We start from the raw sequence: 18,751 nt of genomic DNA, 5'->3' as shown, positions 1-18,751 counted from the left end.
CCCCACTCCTTGAGTGCAGCAGGTGACCATGCTACCATCTCTATTTACAAGCTCTCGACAACAGAACTTCCAACCCAGCCCTGCCCTATGAGATACTGTGCCCCCCTTCCTGTTACTGTCCATGCTTCTAGGATGACCTGTCCATGCTTCTAGGCAAGGCCATCTCTTCCCTACTTAGATGTTAGAGCTTATTCCCTTTTTCTTCCTCAGGTTCCAAAAAACCCTCCCCTTCTCTCCTAGGTTGTACGGACATGCTGCTATTTTTTCTCATGTTGTCATTCCTCAGCTCCTTCACCTCTCCAACCATTCTGCTCCCCTCTGCAGCAAAATTCCTTGGAAGAATTGTCTATCCTCCCTCTTCTCCCATTCTCTCTTACACCTACTCCTGTCAAGCTTTGGTCCCAACCACCCGAGCGACACAGCACATTTCAAGGTCCCCAGTAACCTCCACACTGCCATGAGGGTCAGTTCTCCATTTTCAGCAGCACCTGACACCACGGACCTCGCCCTCCTTCTTCAACACTCTATTATTTGGATTTAAGGATTCTACCCCCTCTTAGTCCTCATTCCACGTGGTACTACTTCACCAGGTAATCTTTCTCAGTGTCCTCTGCCAGCTCCTCAAAGTCAGACTTCGCGCTCAGGGGCGCATCCTTGAGTCTCTCTCTGTGCTCCTTCCCTAGGTGACCATACTGTCTCCAGGCTCTGAATACCGTCTCCCGACTGATGACAATCACATTACACCCCCGTCACAACCTCTCCTCTGAATTCCTGACTCCTTAACCAACTTTCCACTCACACTTCACTGCCACAGAATGTCTAACCGGCAGCTGTGCAGAAAAGAGTTAACACGGCAGGCCTCTGACTACTGTCCTTAAAAAGGCTGGCCTGCAGGGTGGGCCCAGGCTGGCATCTAGGAATTTAGACTCCAGGAGGCTTCCCACAGTTCCTTGATAAGAATGGCTCACCCTGTCTAAACTCTCCATGTAAACAATGTTGTGATGAACATTGGCTTTCCTTCTGAGAAACGGGAATTTCAGTATATGCCATGCAGAGGATGGCTGCGTGACCAGAACTCCTTAGAGAAATTGATAGTCTCAGGTCTGAAGCAAGAAATGTACGAGGTGAACCTGAAACATCTTGTCATCCCAGAAAGTAAGAAAACTATCAGAAGCTACTAGGGTGGTGTCAGAAGAACTCAGGGATCATCTTAAAGAAGTTCCCATCCGCCAAAGTTGAGCACTCTGAGCATCATTGAGAATGATTACTATAATGGATTGGAACACACCAAATTTGTTTAAATGCATGAGTTCATAAAGATAACTAAAACAAACTTTTTCAATGATCACCTTGGGAGGATACTGGTGTCTAAGTAATTGTTTCAAAAGCTGGTGAATTAAGGGGAGCCTGGGTGGCTCATCATTAAGCATCTGCCTTTGGCTCAGGTCATGATCCCAGGGTCCTGGGATCAAGCCCCGCATTGGGCTCCCTGCTCAGCAGGAAGCCTGCTTCTCCCTCTCCCACTCCCCCTGCTTATATTTCCTCTCTCACTGTCTCTCAATCAAATAAATAAAATCTTTTTTAAAAAAAATCTGGTGAATGAAAGAAATTTTATCCTCTCTTTACCAACAGTATCTCAAGAAGACCAACTATTTGAAAAAACCTTTCTTTACAAAGATATCCTGCTGATAAACAAACAAAAAAGAGATTATAGAATAGCACCATTTTGCAACTCCCAATGAATGAGTAGAGTATATTTTCTAGGCAAAAATCACTGATGACTGCTAATGTCACAAGGTAGATGTTGTATGGGAAAATAGAGGGACGCTGTAGACTGAGATCAATTATAATGTATGAAACTTATCTAGATCCTGATTTGAAGACACAAATGTAAAAATATTACAAAACAACTGGAGAAACTAAACTTAATAACATGAAGGGATTATTGTTACTTTTCAGGGGATAATGCTACCAAGGCTATGTATGAAAGAGTTAGGGCTGGAGATGCATGAGTGTCTGCAGGTAAGATGGGGTGACATCGCAGATTCCTATAGAACCCTGGGAGAGGAGAGGGAGTAAGGGTGTAGATAAAACAAAAAGGGCCAAGTATCAATCAGGGTGATGAAACACATAGAGGTTCACAGGAGTAATCACTCTGCTTTTGTATATGCTTTAAATATCCTCTAATACAAGTCTTCTCTTTGCTGTTCTTAAGAAATACTGTTCATACCCACAGGACTGCAGAAAGATTAAAGCAGTCTAATGATAGCCAAGATTGAGGAACTCTCACACTGCTGGTAGAACAGTAAATCAGCATTCCACTTTGAAAAACAACTTGGTAAAGCTGAGGATACACATACTACATAACCAAAGAGTTCCACTTCCAAGTTTCTGCTCCGGAGAACCCTGGGGATTTTATATATGTACAAGAATGATCATGGGAGACTTTTTAAGCAAAAGAAGTTTAGAAGCTAAAAGTTCATGAAGAGGAAAACAGCTATATCATGGAATATTCAGAGAAAGATTACCATATGCTAGCAAAAAGAAGTAGCCAAGAGTTACAGGTCAACACGGCTATATCTTACAAATACAATTTTTTTTTTAGAGTCCAGAGCTGGGCTTGAACTCATGGCACTGAGATCAAGACCTGAACTGAGATCAACAATCAGATGCTCAACTGACTGAGTCACCCAGGCTCCCCACAAATACAATTTTAAATGAAAGAAACAATCTGAAGAATATATAAATTTGGGAATTGACATATTGAATTTTTTAATATTTTTATAATTTGAGTATCACTGACACACAGTTACATTAGTTTCTGTGTTATATAAGTTGTACAACTTAGTGATTCTGATTCGACAAGTTTATGCATTAGGCTATGTTCACCCCAAGTAGAGCTGTCGGTGTTAAATGACAATATTGAATTTTTAAATACTTCTGAGAATAAACACCAAATTCAGGATTGTGGTTACCTTCAGGAGGGAGGAATGGGGATGTAATAGGTAAAGGTACACAAAGGGCTTTGTACTGAACATGCTTGGTTTGTTGTTGATTTTTTTTTAATGAGGTGTGGTTAAAGAGGTGTTTCTTATATTGTTCAGATATATTTTATGATACAAAAACCTCTAGAAAGAAAAACATTGAGAAGCGACATTAGGATGATTTTTTTTTATTTTTCTATATTTTAAAAGCTTTTTGTGATGAATAATGAATATGTATTATTTTCATAATAACCAAAACTGTTTTGCTTGGTAATTTAGGCTTTTCTTTCACAATTTCCAAACTGAATATGATGGTCCAATAAATCTAACATTGCAGAGTAATAGCTGAGCACAATGATGGCAGTTAGTAAGGTGTTAGCAGTTAAAACAAAGATACACGGCAATAGTGAGTTCTTACTATAGAAGCAAAATCACGGTAAGTTTAGGTGAAAAGTTTTGATACATAAAAGAGGACTAAGCCTCACTAATTACTATTACTGCATATCCCACCCTATCTAATCCTCATAGAAAGAATAACCTGCATAAGGAATAACAGGTCTAGTGGATCAATCAACATTTTATTACTATGTCATTATTAAATTGGCCGCTAGGGGGCCCCCAAATAGCACAGTCAAAACCTTCAAGTTCTAAAGATGCATTAAAATCAAGCAGAACCGAGAGAAATAAACTACACTGACAAGCAGGTGGGAATACTTATATTCAAATCAAATGCATAAAATTACAGTGATAATGCCCTTCCCTCTCCCAAATATCTGGGTTTCTCTCCAACGGTTTCTTCCCTTTAATCTCAAATCCTTAAAAAAGAAAACAAAACAAAAAACAAACTTCTGGGGCAGTTTTAAGCGTTTGCTTTCAGCTCAGGTCATGATTCAGGAGTCCTGGGATAGAGCCCCGTGTAGGGCTCCCTGCTCAGTGGAGCGCCTGCTTCTCCCTCGCCCTCTGCTGCTCCCCCTGCTTGTGCTCTCTCTATCTCACACATATAAATAAAATCTTTAAAAAAGCCAGGTGGTAGGGGGGGACCAAACCTCTATCTTGTTTCTTTGTTCTTACTTCCTACTTATTCTCCAACACACTTAAATATGGCTCTTATTCCAGTCATTTTATAGTAAAAAGCTATAAAATTTTTTTTGGTTTTTACTTTGAAAACCAATGCCCTTTAATGGCCAAATCCAAAGGTCAGTTTTCCATCCTTCCCTTACTGCCATTTGAAACTGTTTATAAGTTCCTCTTACCCCAAACGTTCTTTTTTGATTCTGTGAGAGAGCACTGGATTGGATTACTTTGTGCTTAAAAGACAGATAATTGCTGGTTTTTTCATTCACTCATTCATACAACAAATACTTAATACTACATGCTGGGCATTATGCTAGGTAATGAGAAGTCAGCAATGACAAGGAGTTTTCAGTAGCTTCTAGTCTAATGGGAGCAACAAAATGACATTATAAAATAGTGCTATTGAGGGGCACCTGGGTGGCTCAGTGGAGTTAAGCCTCTGCCTTTGGCTCAGGTCATGATCTCAAGGTCCTTGGACCAAGCCCTGCATTGGTCTCTTTGCTCTGCAAGGTGCCTGCTCCCCCCCCCCTTCCACTTGTGATCTCTGTCAAATAAATAAATATTGTTTTAAAAAATAGGGCTATTGACCTGCCACCAATGTGTCTAGCAGGCAGAAGGGGGGGGGGGGGCAACCAACCAAAGCAGGACAGCCCATTATCTGCATTTTTCATAGGCTCTTAGGACTACAGTTAATGGCAAGTTTAAAATCAAATCAATTCAGAAAAAAAGGAGTCTAACATAGTCCCCAAGTCCCCTTCCTCCCCACCCCACCGCAGGAGCCCAGAAAGCAGCTTCAGTTGCCTTACCCAAGAGACACACGTGCCTTCAGAACATTTAGAGAGACTATAAGACACTCACTGCTTCTGGGTCCTCACTTAACCTTTTCTCCTGAAGGTCCTGCAGTCGGACTTCTATTTCTTACCGCTGTTCAGACAACAGCGAAGTCCAAATTGTCAAATAAGTACTCACAGCACTGGGCGACTCTAATTGCAAAACTCTCTAGAAATTCTTTCTAGAATGCTATGCTTTCCTAGTTCCTCTTCCTCTCTGGTTCTTTCTCTCTCTCATCTTAGACCATGTCCTCTTTTCACACCACACAACTCTGCAGAATTTCACCCAGTCTCATTCATTTAACTACTAAATATCTCCCAATGGATACGTATGCTTTATCAATGGATACTTAACCAACCACTCTCCCAAACTTCAGACATCCTTCTAGTCTTGCTATACCCTGTATCCAGACTGGATTCCAGTCCTTGGACTCAACTCTACTACGGTTTATGGTTACAAGGCCAAGAGGCCAGAGGTCCCCAAGATTCAGAGCCCTACATCGGAAACACACAGGGATGACACAGGGCATCTTGAGAGTTCAGAGAAGATCTCCCAGGACAACAGATGTCTGAAATGAATCAGTTCCATAAAACACAAGGTTATGTATCCCTATAATTATTTCAGTATGCCTTTACTTGTTTAAATGTACCCCCCAGTAAGTGTGGAACTTCCCCCACACACACCAAAAAGTGGACTAGAAAGTATGGTCCTGTTAATTCAAAAAAGAAGAATTTTTTCGAAGGTTTTTATATCTAAGGCTGCTGCTATAAAATCCTGTAACTGACAGGAGTTGTGAGTGAGTGAACAGAATAGGATGGGTGGGGACACAAATCATCTATCAAAACAAAATACACAGAGTAGAAAGTGAAGTTACAGACAACTGATCAATTGCAATGATTGCAGGATATGTTTGGGGTGTACTCAGAGGGTTAAAGCTCAATTAAGATACCAGATGAAACTTGCAAGTACATATCCATTACTGTAGTTAATGATTAGCCAATTTCTCAATCTGCAGAAGGCCACTTCAGTCAGAAAGACCAATACAACCATAACCCTTTATCTTTAGAGTGGTCAGAGTCTGATGAATGGGTCAAAGATTTATAAAACAGGATGAACTGTATCAGCAAGTTTTGTCTTTGCAGAACACTGCAACTAAAAATGCTTATTACAAAATATATGTGGTTAAAAGAGAGTCCTTTCTCTGCCTTATAAAACTCACTGTTATAATTCTTTTCCATGCCCATTTTACCAAAAACGCTAAGCATCATAAAGTTATTCGATAGCATTAAATAACAAAATGAAGAGGCAAGACAGGGTTGTGTTAAGAAGCATGGGCTGATTCAGAGTAGGAGAGATGCGGTTACAACTCTGCAACTTACTAAAAATGTAGACCTGGAATTGTAGAAGCTAGGTGATAGTTACACGGGGCTCATCATTACTATTCTTGCTACTTTTGTAGCCATCTGAAAACAACTATAATAAAAGGTTAAATTTCTTTACATATCAAATGAGAATTAAGTTTCTTTATCTGTCAATTGAGAATAACACCATGTCCCATCTTACAGTGCTGTTGTGAGATGAGTACACAGTACTCGCTCAGTAAATGTTAGTCTCAAACCCTGGAAACTCTACACACACATACTTGGTAGGACAAACAAAAACTAGCACATGGTGTTTGCTCCAAGGTTTTGTTCCTTATGTGCATTTTTACATAATTGTAACCATTGAAATAATTGAAAAATTAATTGAAAAATTGAAATATTCTGTATTCTGCTTCAATGGTTTTATAGGGCCACCCTTTTATGTCAATCTATAATCTTCCTAATCATTTTTAATGCCCACTTAATACTCTAATAATGAATCTAATTTAGTTATCCATTACTCTCCAATTCATTAATTTGTTTCTAACTTGTCATTAGTACAGCCCTTGCTGCAATAAATGATTTGGGACATTCAACATCACTTTTCAATTATTTTTTGGTGGTGAACTCCCAGGTATGGGATTATTGGGTCAAAGACAGTCCATTGTTATGGTTCTTAATATATATTACCATGTCATTTGCAAAAGAACTGAACAGTTTATAATGCCACAAAGGATGGCTGAGAGTTCCTGCTTGACACAACTTTGTTAGCATCTGAAAAAATAATTTTACTAGTAAGGGTACTGAGCTACTTTACTACAGATTCATCTGCATTTCCCTAGATATGTCCAAATAGGAAAAAAAAAAAAAAAACCACTGAATTTTAAATTACATTTGGATGAATATATAAAGAGTAATAAAAAAATGAGTAAGAAGATAAGCAGGTATATAGCACAGAAAAAATACAAGGTTAAAAACAAAGAAAACATGCATCCTCCTAATAAAATGAAAGAAAAATTAGTAAGTTAGTGAGAAGACATTTCTACCTATCAAACTAGAAAGATTCACTTAAAAGTTACAAGGGTGCAGGAAATGATTTCTACTCATAGGGGTTTAAACTATGAAAGCTTTTCTGGAGGGCAATATGGCAATGGATACCAAAAGTCTTAGAAATTCTGCATCCCCTCGGCCCCACAGTTATACTCCTAAGAGTTTAACCTCAAAGAAAAAAACATCATATACACCGCCCACTCACTACAAGGATACTCATAGCAGTACTGTCTAAAATTAAAAAAAAAAAAAAAAAGGTGAGGACAAAGTGTACCCACTGAGATCAGTTAAATAAATTATGGCCCAGCCATACAAAAGCAAACTACACAGCCACTAAAAATCATAAAGACATATAATATCACCTAAAAAAAATCCTCTCCCTATATATAAAATAAGGAGACTATAAAAAATTAAATATAGAAAGACTGTATATTTTAAAACACAGTATTCCGTTTACTACGATTTATATTGAAGTTAGAAACAATTTCCCCTTCTATGTAAGAAAAATTTGTGTTCTTCATGGTAACTGATACAAGCAGTGGCAAAAAAGAAATAGGTTTTTTTTGCTTTAACCTCACTGCATCAGTCCAATCTGTCATCTTACGTCACTGTGCTAAGAAGTGATATGGGGTAAAACTCCCGTATTACGTACATTCACACTGAACTCTACTCTTAAGAGTCATTAGTAACCACTAAATGTTAGTACCTGAATTTCCCATTTAAAAGGACAGAACAAGGGGCGCCTGGGTGGCTCAGTGGGTTAAAGCCTCTGCCTCTGCCTTTGGCTCAGGTCATGATCTCAAGGTCCTGGGATCAAGCCACGCATCTGGCTCTCTGCTCTGCAGGGAGCCTGCCTCCCCTTCCCTCTCTGCCTGCCTCTGCCTACTTGTGATCTCTGTCTGTCAAATAAATAAATAATCTTTTTTAAAAAATAAAATAAAATAAAATGACAGAACAAGAGGGTGGTTGGGTTATGGACTTTAGGGAGGGTATGTGCTATGGTGAGTGCTGTGAAGTATGTAAGCCTGACGATTCACAGACCTGAAACCCGTGAGGCAAATAATACGTTGTATATTAATAAAAATAATTAATAAAAAATAAATAAATAAAATGACAGAACAGTGCCACACTTTATGTGACCTATAAAAGGATGAAAGGTGTGGTATTTGTCCTAAAAACAGAAGCAACTGATATTTAAAGCTACTACTCATTCTTGTAACTAAACTAAGCTACTAAGGCAAAGGCAGCAGACAAATAATTCCTTAAATCTCCTTGCATGAACTTGATTTCCTTTGCAACACTGGCTTTCAAGTGAGGAATGTCTTCACGGGCCCATCACGTGTTGATGCCAAGCAGTGAGCCTCCTTCCTGTGTAAAATGCGGCAGGAAGGTCTCCTTCCCACACCCCACTGCAGACATGCACCTTTCACCCTGTGAAATCCCAGCATTTAAACAGGAAGCAAGCCTTAACCTAGCTGCTTTTCTCCATCGGAATATTGTGACCAGACACTTGGATTTGCCCAGAAGAGTCTCAGTTTAAGTGTGCCATCCTGGTGGCCTGGTCAGTCAGTTTCCCTTTCCACTGTTCAAATGTCTCATTTAGAGATACATTATACAGTCACCAAGTTAAGAACCACACAAATGCATGAATAAATGTCCTATTGGTGAAGAGCGTACCTCTTAATACATTTTATCAGAAACATAATAGTAGGAACAATTTAAGGGAGAAAGGAAACATTCGGGGCACCTGGGTGGCTCAGTGGTTTAAGCCTCTGCCTTCAGCTCAGGTCATGATCTCAGGGTCCTGGGATCGAGCCCCGCATCGGGCTCTCTGCTCAGTGGGGAGCCTGCTTCTCCCTCTCTCTCTGCCTGCCTCTCTGCCTACTTGTGACCTCTCTCTCTGTCAAATAAATAAATAAAATATTTTTAAAAAAAAAAAGAAAGAAAGAAAGGAAACATTCTGTTCAGTTTTCCTGTACAATTTTTTAAAAAAGATTTTTCATTTCTTTATTTAGAGAGAGACAGAGTGCACAGGCAGTTGGGGAGGAGCAGAGGAAAAGGGAGAGGCAGACTGCCCACTATGCAGGGAGCCTCAAGGTGGGGCTCATTCCAGGACCTTGAGATCATGACCTGAGCCCAAGACAGATGCTCAACTGATTGAGCAACCCAGGCACCCCTCTTATACAATTTTTTAAATAGTGAAATACTAATGGAAATATGGTTGAATAGTATCTAAAAATTACAACATGCATTTGAGAATCTCACAATGGGGATAAGAATTAAATGACGTAGAGAATTAACGTGTTTGGCAACCAAGGGGAAAAAAAGAATCTGGCCGTCAGGTTCTGCAGACAGGTACTTATGAAACTGCAGACAAAAGGTATTAAATCTTTTGGATCCAGGGCCCCTGGGTGGCTCAGTTGGTTAAGTGTCTACCTTGGGCTCAGGTCATGATCCCGGGGTCCTAGGATGCAGTCTGCATGGGGCTCCCTGCTCAGTGCAGAGTCACTTGTCCCTCTGCCTGCTACTCCCTCTGCTTGTGCTCACTCTCTCTCTGACAAATAAATAAATAAATCTTAAAACAAAAAAAACAACCTTTTGGACCCAGTCTTCCTAGAAAATGTCTTAGACAGCAAGATGTCAACTTGTCCAAGGCTCATGCTTTCTAACGAATTCCTGTCAAATCCTAAAATATCGCACTTTGCTTCCCGTTCCCTCCCCCACCATGTAATAGCAAAAGGAAGGAACTCAAAGAGGGACACTCACAATCTCTAAGCCAGGGGTCTGCCTGCCAACCCCCAGGGTTGCTACCATCTCCACCCATTCCCTAAAAATATATGAAAAACAAAATGAACAAACCAAAGCGGGGGGGTGGGGGACTTTGCAGTTTAAGCCCTGACATTCTTTTGTAAAAAGGCACACTCAGCCAATGGGGCCTCCATCCCTCCAGCAACTCAAGCCAAAAGGTTTGACATTCTCACCAACTGCTTTCTTTCTCTTAACTCATCAAATCTCTTTTGCCGGCCCTTTAAGATTCCTTTAGAAGTTGGCCACTTGGAGCACCTGGGTGGCTCAGTGGGTTGGGCCTCTGCCTTCAGCTCAGGTCATGATCTCATGGTCCTGGGATGGAGGCCTGCATCAGGGCTCTCTGCTCCGCAGGGAGTCTGCTTTCCCCTCTCTATCTGCCTGCCTCTCTGCCTACTTGTGATCTCTCTCTCTCTCTGTGTCAAATAAATAAAAAATGAAAAAAATCTTTTAAAAAATTGTTATAAAAATAAAAAATCATTTAAAAAATAATTTGGCCACTTTTCTCCCCCTTCACCTGCTCTCATCCTGGTTCAAACCACCATGGTCTGGATGATTGAAAACAGCCTCCTAACTGCTTTCCCTGTTCCCCACTCAGAACACTTGACCAGGGTCACACAGCCTGGAAGTCATGGAGCAAGGGCTAGAGGACAGGATGTCAGAGCCTACGCTCCCCATCACCACTGCTCCATACTACCTTCTGTTTTTCTGTCTTCCCACACCCTTGCTAGAACCCTGCCACTGGGTCACCAAGGATCCTCACAGAGCACTGGCTTATCTAAAGAGGTGTGAAAAGAACAAAACTTCAGCATAAAGAGGCTTCACTATCAAAGAATTCCACTGGGAAGGTTCACTATAAACTTCATAATGAAGCAAATAATAAATGGCTTTTAAGAAAACAGCTCTTTTAATCCCCTGCCTCCTTCCTATCTGACTCATTTTTCTCTCTCCCTCCTTCCCCTCCCTCCCCTTCACTCTCTCTCTTCCTCTTCTCTACCCTCCCCCACCCAGGTCTCTCTCTCTCTCTCTCTCTCTACTTCTCACTTTAATGAGCTGTCAATGAGACGCTAAACTTCCAAGAAATTAAATATTCAGATTTTAAAACCTGTTGCTCAGCGAGTTGAAACAGAAAGTATATGTAACAAAGTACAGATGACAGAACTACCTACCTGACCTAACCTCACACTTTCCTCCTTCCACCTTTAATATCTTAACGTGTGGGACACCTGGGTGGCTCATCAGTTCAGCATCTGCCTTCAGCTCAGGTCATGATCCTAGGGGCCTGGTCCAGTCCAGGTCCTACATCACCATCATCAACAACAACACCATCATCATCATCATCATCACCATCATCATCATCACCATCATCATCTTCATCCTCATAGGGCTCCTTGCTCAGCAGGGAGCCTGCTTCCCCCCCTCTCCCTCTGCCTTCTTCTCCCTCTGCTTGCTTCTCCCTCTGCCTGCCACTCCCCTTACTTGCACTCAAGCATGCTCTCTCCCTGACAAATGAAGTCTTTTAAAATGATAATAATAATAATCTCTTAAAATATATCCCAGTACCTAGAGCATTTGCATTAACATTCTTCCCCTAGACACCTGTTTACTAGTTTAAAATTTTTTAAATTTTTGTAATTAAATGTTTGATAATAGGCACAAGTTTTAAGAATCCTATGCCAATGACTGTGGATGACTGTCTGTACTCATGTAGCCATCACCCAAAATGAGACATGGCACATTTGCAGGGACCTCAGGAAGTTCCATCCTGCTCTTTCCTCAACACTGTCCCTCCCTCTCCAACACACAATTATTTTCTGATTTCTGTCCTTGTAGAATAGTTCTGCCTTTTCTTAGGCTTCATATAACCCACATAGTATATGTTTGTTTATGTCTAGTTTCTTTCCCTGCACACAGCGTTCTGAGACTCCTCTGCGTTGCTGGGTATAACAGTTGTCGGGACCTGTGAACAACCACAATTTATCCATTTTCCTGTAGACAGACATTTCAGTGGTTTCCAATTTTTAGCTATTATGAATAAGGCTGTGGACATGTTTTCCTTTCTCTTCATCAAATACCAAGAAGTAGAACTGACAAATCAGAAGACAGATACGTGTTCAATTTCATTAGAAATTACCAAATGGCTCCCCAAAGTAGCTGTGCCATTTTGCACAATCACCAGCAATGTATGGTTCCAGTTGTATCACACCATCTCCAAGGCTAAGTACAGTTAGTTTTTCTCTTTTTAGTCATTCTAGAGGGTGTGAAATGGTACCTCCTTGTAAGTTTACATTGGCATTACTCCCCTGCTGACTAAGTGAGGCTCAGTGCCTTCCCAAGGGTTTACTGACCATTGGTATATCTTCCTTTGGAAAGTCATGGTTTTTCCTCATTTTGTTACTCCACATTTTGTTACTCTTTTGTTCATTTTGCTATTGGGTTTTTGCAGTTCTTTACAACCCCTAGATACAAGTCCTTTGACACATAAAAGAGGTAGAAATATTTTCCCCCCACTTAAGTATTTGATGCTGGACATTTTCATTACTGGATGTTGGTTTTTACTGTATTCATTTAGAGAGCGATGGATTCAGTTTTGGCTCATGGTTCAGTTACTTACAATTCATTTGATACTTTCCAAACATGCTTCTGAGCTTTGTTAGGGTGGGCTTAGAGGGGGCTTCAGTCTATGGCTAATTTAACCCCACTCCAAAATGTCCAGCCAATGTCCATTTATGAAACAGTGTCTCCGGGGTGCCTGGGTGGCTCAGTGGGTTAAAGCCTCTACCTTCGGCTCAGGTCACAATCTCAGAGTCCTGGGATCGAGCCCCACTTCGGGCTCTCTGCTCAGCGGGGAGCCTGCTTCCCCCTCTTTCTCTGCCTTATGCTCTGCCTACTTGTGATCTCTCTCTGTCAAATAAATAAAGAAAATCTTTAAAAAAAAAAAAAAAAGAGAGAGAGAGAAAGAAAGAAACAGTCTCTCCTCAATGCCTAGTAGAAACACACACTACTCCGAGCTCTATGTTCAGCATAGAGCTGTTCAGCATGCAGATTTCCAGTGTGGCTTTCCCCAGCATTGTAGGGTTTCATACTTTGCATATGGAGATGAGTATTCATCAACAGATTCTAGAGGACCCTTCTACAGATCTCCAGAGATCTCCTAGTTCTATGGATTTCTGTGTAGTACCCTCTGCTCTGGTTTATCCCACAAATTCTAGGTGCTTTAGCTTCTCTGAACTCTCCTGGGCTCTATCTGGGTTTCTCTACTCTGCTACAGTCTAGCTAGTGCCTACAGGCCATGTGCTGGGCACCTACAATGTCATTTCTTTCAAGGGTCACTACCCTGCACTGACTGTTTTCCAATGTTTGAAAGTGGCTGTTTCATATATTTTAATCCTGTTTTTCAGTGTACAATAGGAGGGCAATGTTCAAGGTCGTTAATCTTACACGGGAATATGTATCACTTTTATAGTTTCCTTCTTTATGTTAATTTTTAGTGGCTGGTCTAGTGATTAAAATACGAGCTTGAAGTTATGACCATCCACACACAAATAGAAGTGCACTAATTCAGCGTATGAAATTTAGGACAGCATAATTCCATTTCCCTCTTCTGGTATTCTTGTGGTATTATATTCTATTTCTATAAAAGGTGTAAACCCCATGTTTTAACATTTCTGCTTTAAATACCCAATAGTCTGCATGTATCTATTATATGTGAAGGTCCCAGAAGGTTTTCCAACATGCTGGTCCAGGTTATTTAACATTCTTGGTTTTCTTCATTCTTTTCTGCAGACCCAAGGTTCTGTCTGGCCCTTTTATCTTTACCTTGTAGAACATTTTTTAGCATTTTATGGCAGTTCACATCTGCTAAAAACAAATTCTTTCACCTTTTAATCTGTGTGAAAATACCTTTGTTTTACCTTCGTTTTTGTAGACTCCTTCTCGAGAGAGAATTCTAGGCCAACAGGGTGTTTGGTTTGGTTCGGTTTCCTTCAGCGCTTTTGTGGATGTCACTCCACTGTCTTGAAGCCTCTAGTTTTTTTCTGTTGAGTATTTAGCCATAATTCATACTGTTATTCCCATGTATTTACTGTGTCTTTTATTCACTGGCTTGTGAGATCTACTCTTCAGTGTTGAGCAGTTTGATTATGATGTGTGTAGGTCTGGGATTTTTGTTGTTGTGGATTCATTGGTTTCTTTTTGTTTTGTATTTAACCTACTTGGGGCTTGCTGAGCTCTCAATTCTGTGAACTGAGGTCTTTCATCAGTTTTAGAAATTCTTGACCATGGTCTCCTCAAGAATGTCTTCTGCCACTTATCTCCTCTTTCAAAAACCCCAAGTACACATAGATCAGACCGACATTATCCCACGGGTGGAGGAGTTCTTTTCTCCCTCTCCCCTCTTCTCTGCTCTCTCCTTATTTACATTGGAATGTGCCACTGACAGGGCTCCATAATCACTGATCCTATCTTCTGACATGGGAAGAAGCTGTTAAGCCCATGTGTAAGCCCAATCTTCACTTCTAACATTATAGTTTTCATTTCTAGAATTTCCATTTCATTCCATGGTAGAGCTTCCATGACTGCTAAAAATCCCCATCTGCTCATACATGTTGCCCACCTTTACCATTAAATCTTCTAGCATTCTTTTCTCTTTAGTTATCTTTATGTGTCTGTCTGATAATTCCACCACCTGGATTACTCTGAGTCTCCCTCTCCTGGCTATTTCCTCTCCTGATATTTGGTCACATTTTCCTGTTTTTTCTTGTGTCTTCTAATTTTTTATTATAATCCAGATATTCTGTAGAAAAATACATTCATGACTGAAGTAAGTAATATTTCACTTCTAGAAAGAGACATGACCCTCTGTCAGGCCACTGGAATGGGGTCTGAGTCAGTCTCATCTGTCATTAATCTGGGGCTGGGCTTTGAAGCAGCTTTAGCTTGATGTAGTCTCTCACTGGCTTCAATATTTAAAGGGTGGGACTCAGGACTTTTGCTAGAGCAGGGTCTGGGATCCAAGCCCAGGTAGGATTCCGGAGACCTGCCTGTGTTTCACAGCTAAGCCATAGGCTGTCTAAACCATGGGAGTGCTTTATGTGTACACTGTGACAGTTAAGTAAACAGATGGCAGATGGTGTGAGCCAGGTTTCTCACTAGAATAAGAGTTTACAGATAAATAAGGGGAGGAATTTAGAATGATCTAAGTGTCAATGGATTTGAGTTGGACATGTCAGTATGAACTCATATTTAGCCCAATACAGATGGAGATGGATATATATAGAAGTATTTACAGATATGTGTGAATATACAGATTAGTACCTCCACATATATTTCCTGGCTCTGTCAGCTGAGAGGGCCTACAAGCACAACACCCCAGTAGCAACAAGCACATCTAACACCTAGATCTTGGTTTCCCCATTCTCAAATAAAAGCAACGAGGGCTCCTGGGAGAAATAGCTGACTGAAGGACTGTGGCAGGAAATCTACACATAAATCTGGAGTATCACATAGTGCCAGAATTAAGAAACACACACACACACACACACACACACACACACACACGTTGATGGGGTAACATCAAAGAGACAATTGAAAGAGCTCCCAATGGTCAGAGGTGGAACAAGTTCAACCAAATAAGTAAAGTAGTAATTGGACCATAACCTCAAGTCTAAAATAAATATCCATGAGTCCATACTGTTTAAGAAAATGGGGGCGCCTGGGTGGCTCAGTCCATTAAGCATCTGCTCTCAGCTCCCCACCCCCTCGAGCTCAGTCACATTCTCTCTCTCAAATAAATAAATAAATAAATAAATCATTAAAAAACTAAAACCATTCCAAACAATAAGTTTATTTTTAAAAACAAAAACAACAGGGAGCTCTCTCTGCTTTAAGCATGACTGCCAGGTTTTTCATTTGCTAGGGATTCTCTTTGCTTTCCAGTCCTATGCCTTGCTTTCTGCAGCCCAGCCTCTTCCTCCCCAGCCTTCCTGTGAGATCGCAGCTTCCTACATTGTGGGAAGGTCTGGAATGAATTAGAGGGTTTCTCTTACCTGTCCTGCCCTGTGTTCAGGCTCTGGAACTGAAAGCATAGAGTTGCAGAGTGTGGGGATGGGGAGGGGGAAGGTCATCTCCAGCTCTCTCCCTGCCTTCAGGCTTCCATAACTGAAAACCTAGGGCACTCCTGGTGAGTGTCTCTCAGCTCTCCAGGTCTACTCCTTCACCCCTGCTCAGTCCTCTGCTTGCTGAGGGTGGTTGCTGGGCACTTGGGGAAAGTTCCATGTGCCTCAGGTAGGGTCTTGGTCAGCTCAACTTCCTCGGCCCAGGTGTGTGGCTCATCGCCCCTGAGTATTCCGTGAAGACCTGTGGGCGAGGGCTGGAGGTGGACTTGCTCTTTGGTGGAGGAGCAACTGTGACTCCTCAGGGTTCTAGACTGTCACACCAGCCCGCCTGCATGGGGCCACAACAGGCCAGCCCAAGTGTGGCAGGTTTCTCCTTTCCCCCATCTGGGGCAAGTTCTTCTTCCTTGGGCTGTTCTGAACAGCCATGGGTCTCCTCTCCACTGTGAAGCTTTCATTAATTTCTGGAGTTTGGTTCACTTGGGTTTCCTTGTATCTTCTCTGACTGGTGGGGGGGTTTTTTGTTTGTTTGTTTGTTTGTTTTTTAAAGATTTTGTTTATTTATTTGATAGAGATCACAAGTAGGCAGAGAGGCAGGCAGAGAAGAAGGGAAGCAGGCTCCCCGCCGAGCAGAGACACGGATGCAGGGCCCGATCCCAGGACCCTGGGACCACGACCCCAGCGGAGGGCAGAGGATCTAACCCACCGAGCCACCCAGGCGCCCCTGATTGGTGGGTTTTTAAAACTATGATCCTTACTTGGCTTCTGTTGGTTTTCACGGTGACCATAACAAAATCTTGTAACTTTGTACATCTAAAGAAGTGGCAGGATTCATTCTCCAATGCTTCTGATGGTTTACCACCCCCACACACTCACACCTCCGGGCCATTAAGGTTGACTTTCAAATATCCTCTCGCTCCAAAGAAGCCTTGCCTGATTACCAGGTCTAAAAAAGTACAGCATCAGGCTTTCTGCTCAGCAGGGAGCCTGCTTCCCCCACCCCTCTCTGCCTGCTTCCCTGCCTACTTGTGATCTCTCTCTCTCTGCCAAATAAATAAATAAATGAAATCTTTAAAAATAAAAAAATAAAAGAGTCTCACCAGATCTGGCAAATCCACAGAGACAGAAAGCAGATTTGTGGTTGCCAGGGCTGGGAAAGGGAGGGAGGAGTAGGGAACGACTGCTTAATGGGTATAGGGCTCTTTTAGGGTTGATGAAAAAGTTCTGGAACCAGCCAGTGGTGATGAGTACACAGCATCATGGAGGTACCTTATTGCTACTGACCTGCACACATTAAAATGGTTAAAAACTTTATACGTATTTTGCCACAATAAAAAAAATGAATAGATAAATGCTTAAGCAAATGAAAAAAATCTAGCAATAGTCTCTGGGAAGATGGAAAGATCAAACATACATATTTAATTTTACTCTTTCCTAAAATGCTAATAAGGTATTTTTAAGGCATAAACAAAAGTCTGAAGGCTGGAAAGCAGATGGAACAGTGGTAAATAGTAACAGATCCAGGAAAGCTGAATCTTAAACCAGGAAGGTGGAAAGCCAAAAACCAACCTGACTTAGTCCACAGAATTCTCAAAAGGCACAGGAATTGGTAACAGATGGTACCTCTGGAAACAGGGGTGAAGGGAACATCAAACAGGGCAGGTTGGTTGAAAGTTCTTCAAGAAACAGCCTAATCCTGGGGTGGCTGGGTAGCTCAGTAGGTTAAGCATCTGCCTTCAGCTCAGGTCATGGTCCCAGGGTCCTGGGATGAGCCAGCATTGGGTTCCCTTCTCCGCAGGAAGCCTGCTTCTCCCTCTCCCTCTGCAGCTCCCCCAGCTTGTGCGCTTTCTCGCTCTCTTAAAAAAATAAATAAATAAAATTTTTTTAAAAGGAGAGAGGCTTTGGACATTAAACTTAGGGAATTTATCAGAAAGAATAGAGACTAAAACAGATGATAATAAGAAAAAAAAACAAATAAGGAAATCAGAGCCCAATCAAGATAATTTAGTATCTATATAGGAGAGGCTCTAGAGAAACAAAATGAGGGAGTGAACCAAGAAAGAAGACAACCCAGGAGAGAGGAAATAGAAGATCCAACCCAAAGGAAAAGAGAGTCCCTAGAATGAGAGCTGGGCACTATGGGAACACAGAAGCTACTCCGTATGGCAGCACTTTGCCCTGGGAGGGACTTCTTCAAGATGACAACATTAACAGAAAAAAGGATGTGACAGAAAGCAGGAACATTGGGCAACTGATAGAGACTCCTGAGTTCAGTTAGTGATAAGGACACAGAAAATCATATAAACAACTTATGTCCTGAACTGAAAACTCAGGTAACATCAATTCGATACACTACTTGAGAAACCACAGGTAAATCCCAAAAAGCAAGGAGAGTCGAGAACGGTCACCTCTGAGGAGGAAGAATGAGGGTGGGGACTGAGAATCCCTGTTTGAAAATCCCTGACAAACTACTTAACTTGCTGAACTGTATAACCTTGAAAAAAAGTGTACATAAAAGAACATGGAAGATGGG

General features: G+C 41.4%; 1 protein-coding gene across 7 annotated transcripts in view; it reads right to left on the bottom strand.

Annotated features, from left to right (window-relative positions):
- SHLD2 (shieldin complex subunit 2) overlaps positions 1 to 18,751 on the bottom strand; it is an 88,769-nt gene that overhangs the window by 38,824 nt on the left and 31,194 nt on the right. For 3 of the 7 annotated variants that reach the window (XM_046026902.1, XM_046026905.1, XM_046026901.1), the window contains exon 3: positions 17,788 to 18,074. The exons of 2 other annotated variants lie outside the window; for them this stretch is intronic. The gene's annotated coding sequence lies outside the window, so the exon portion shown is untranslated. The remainder of the gene's footprint in view (positions 1 to 17,787; positions 18,075 to 18,751) is intronic. 2 more of the 7 variants (XM_046026907.1, XM_046026903.1) reach the window with 1 other exon arrangement.

This window comes from Meles meles, chromosome 13 (assembly GCF_922984935.1).
Source record: "Meles meles chromosome 13, mMelMel3.1 paternal haplotype, whole genome shotgun sequence".
NCBI classification, from domain to species: domain Eukaryota; kingdom Metazoa; phylum Chordata; class Mammalia; order Carnivora; family Mustelidae; genus Meles; species Meles meles.
This window is presented reverse-complemented; position numbering and strand designations above follow the sequence as displayed.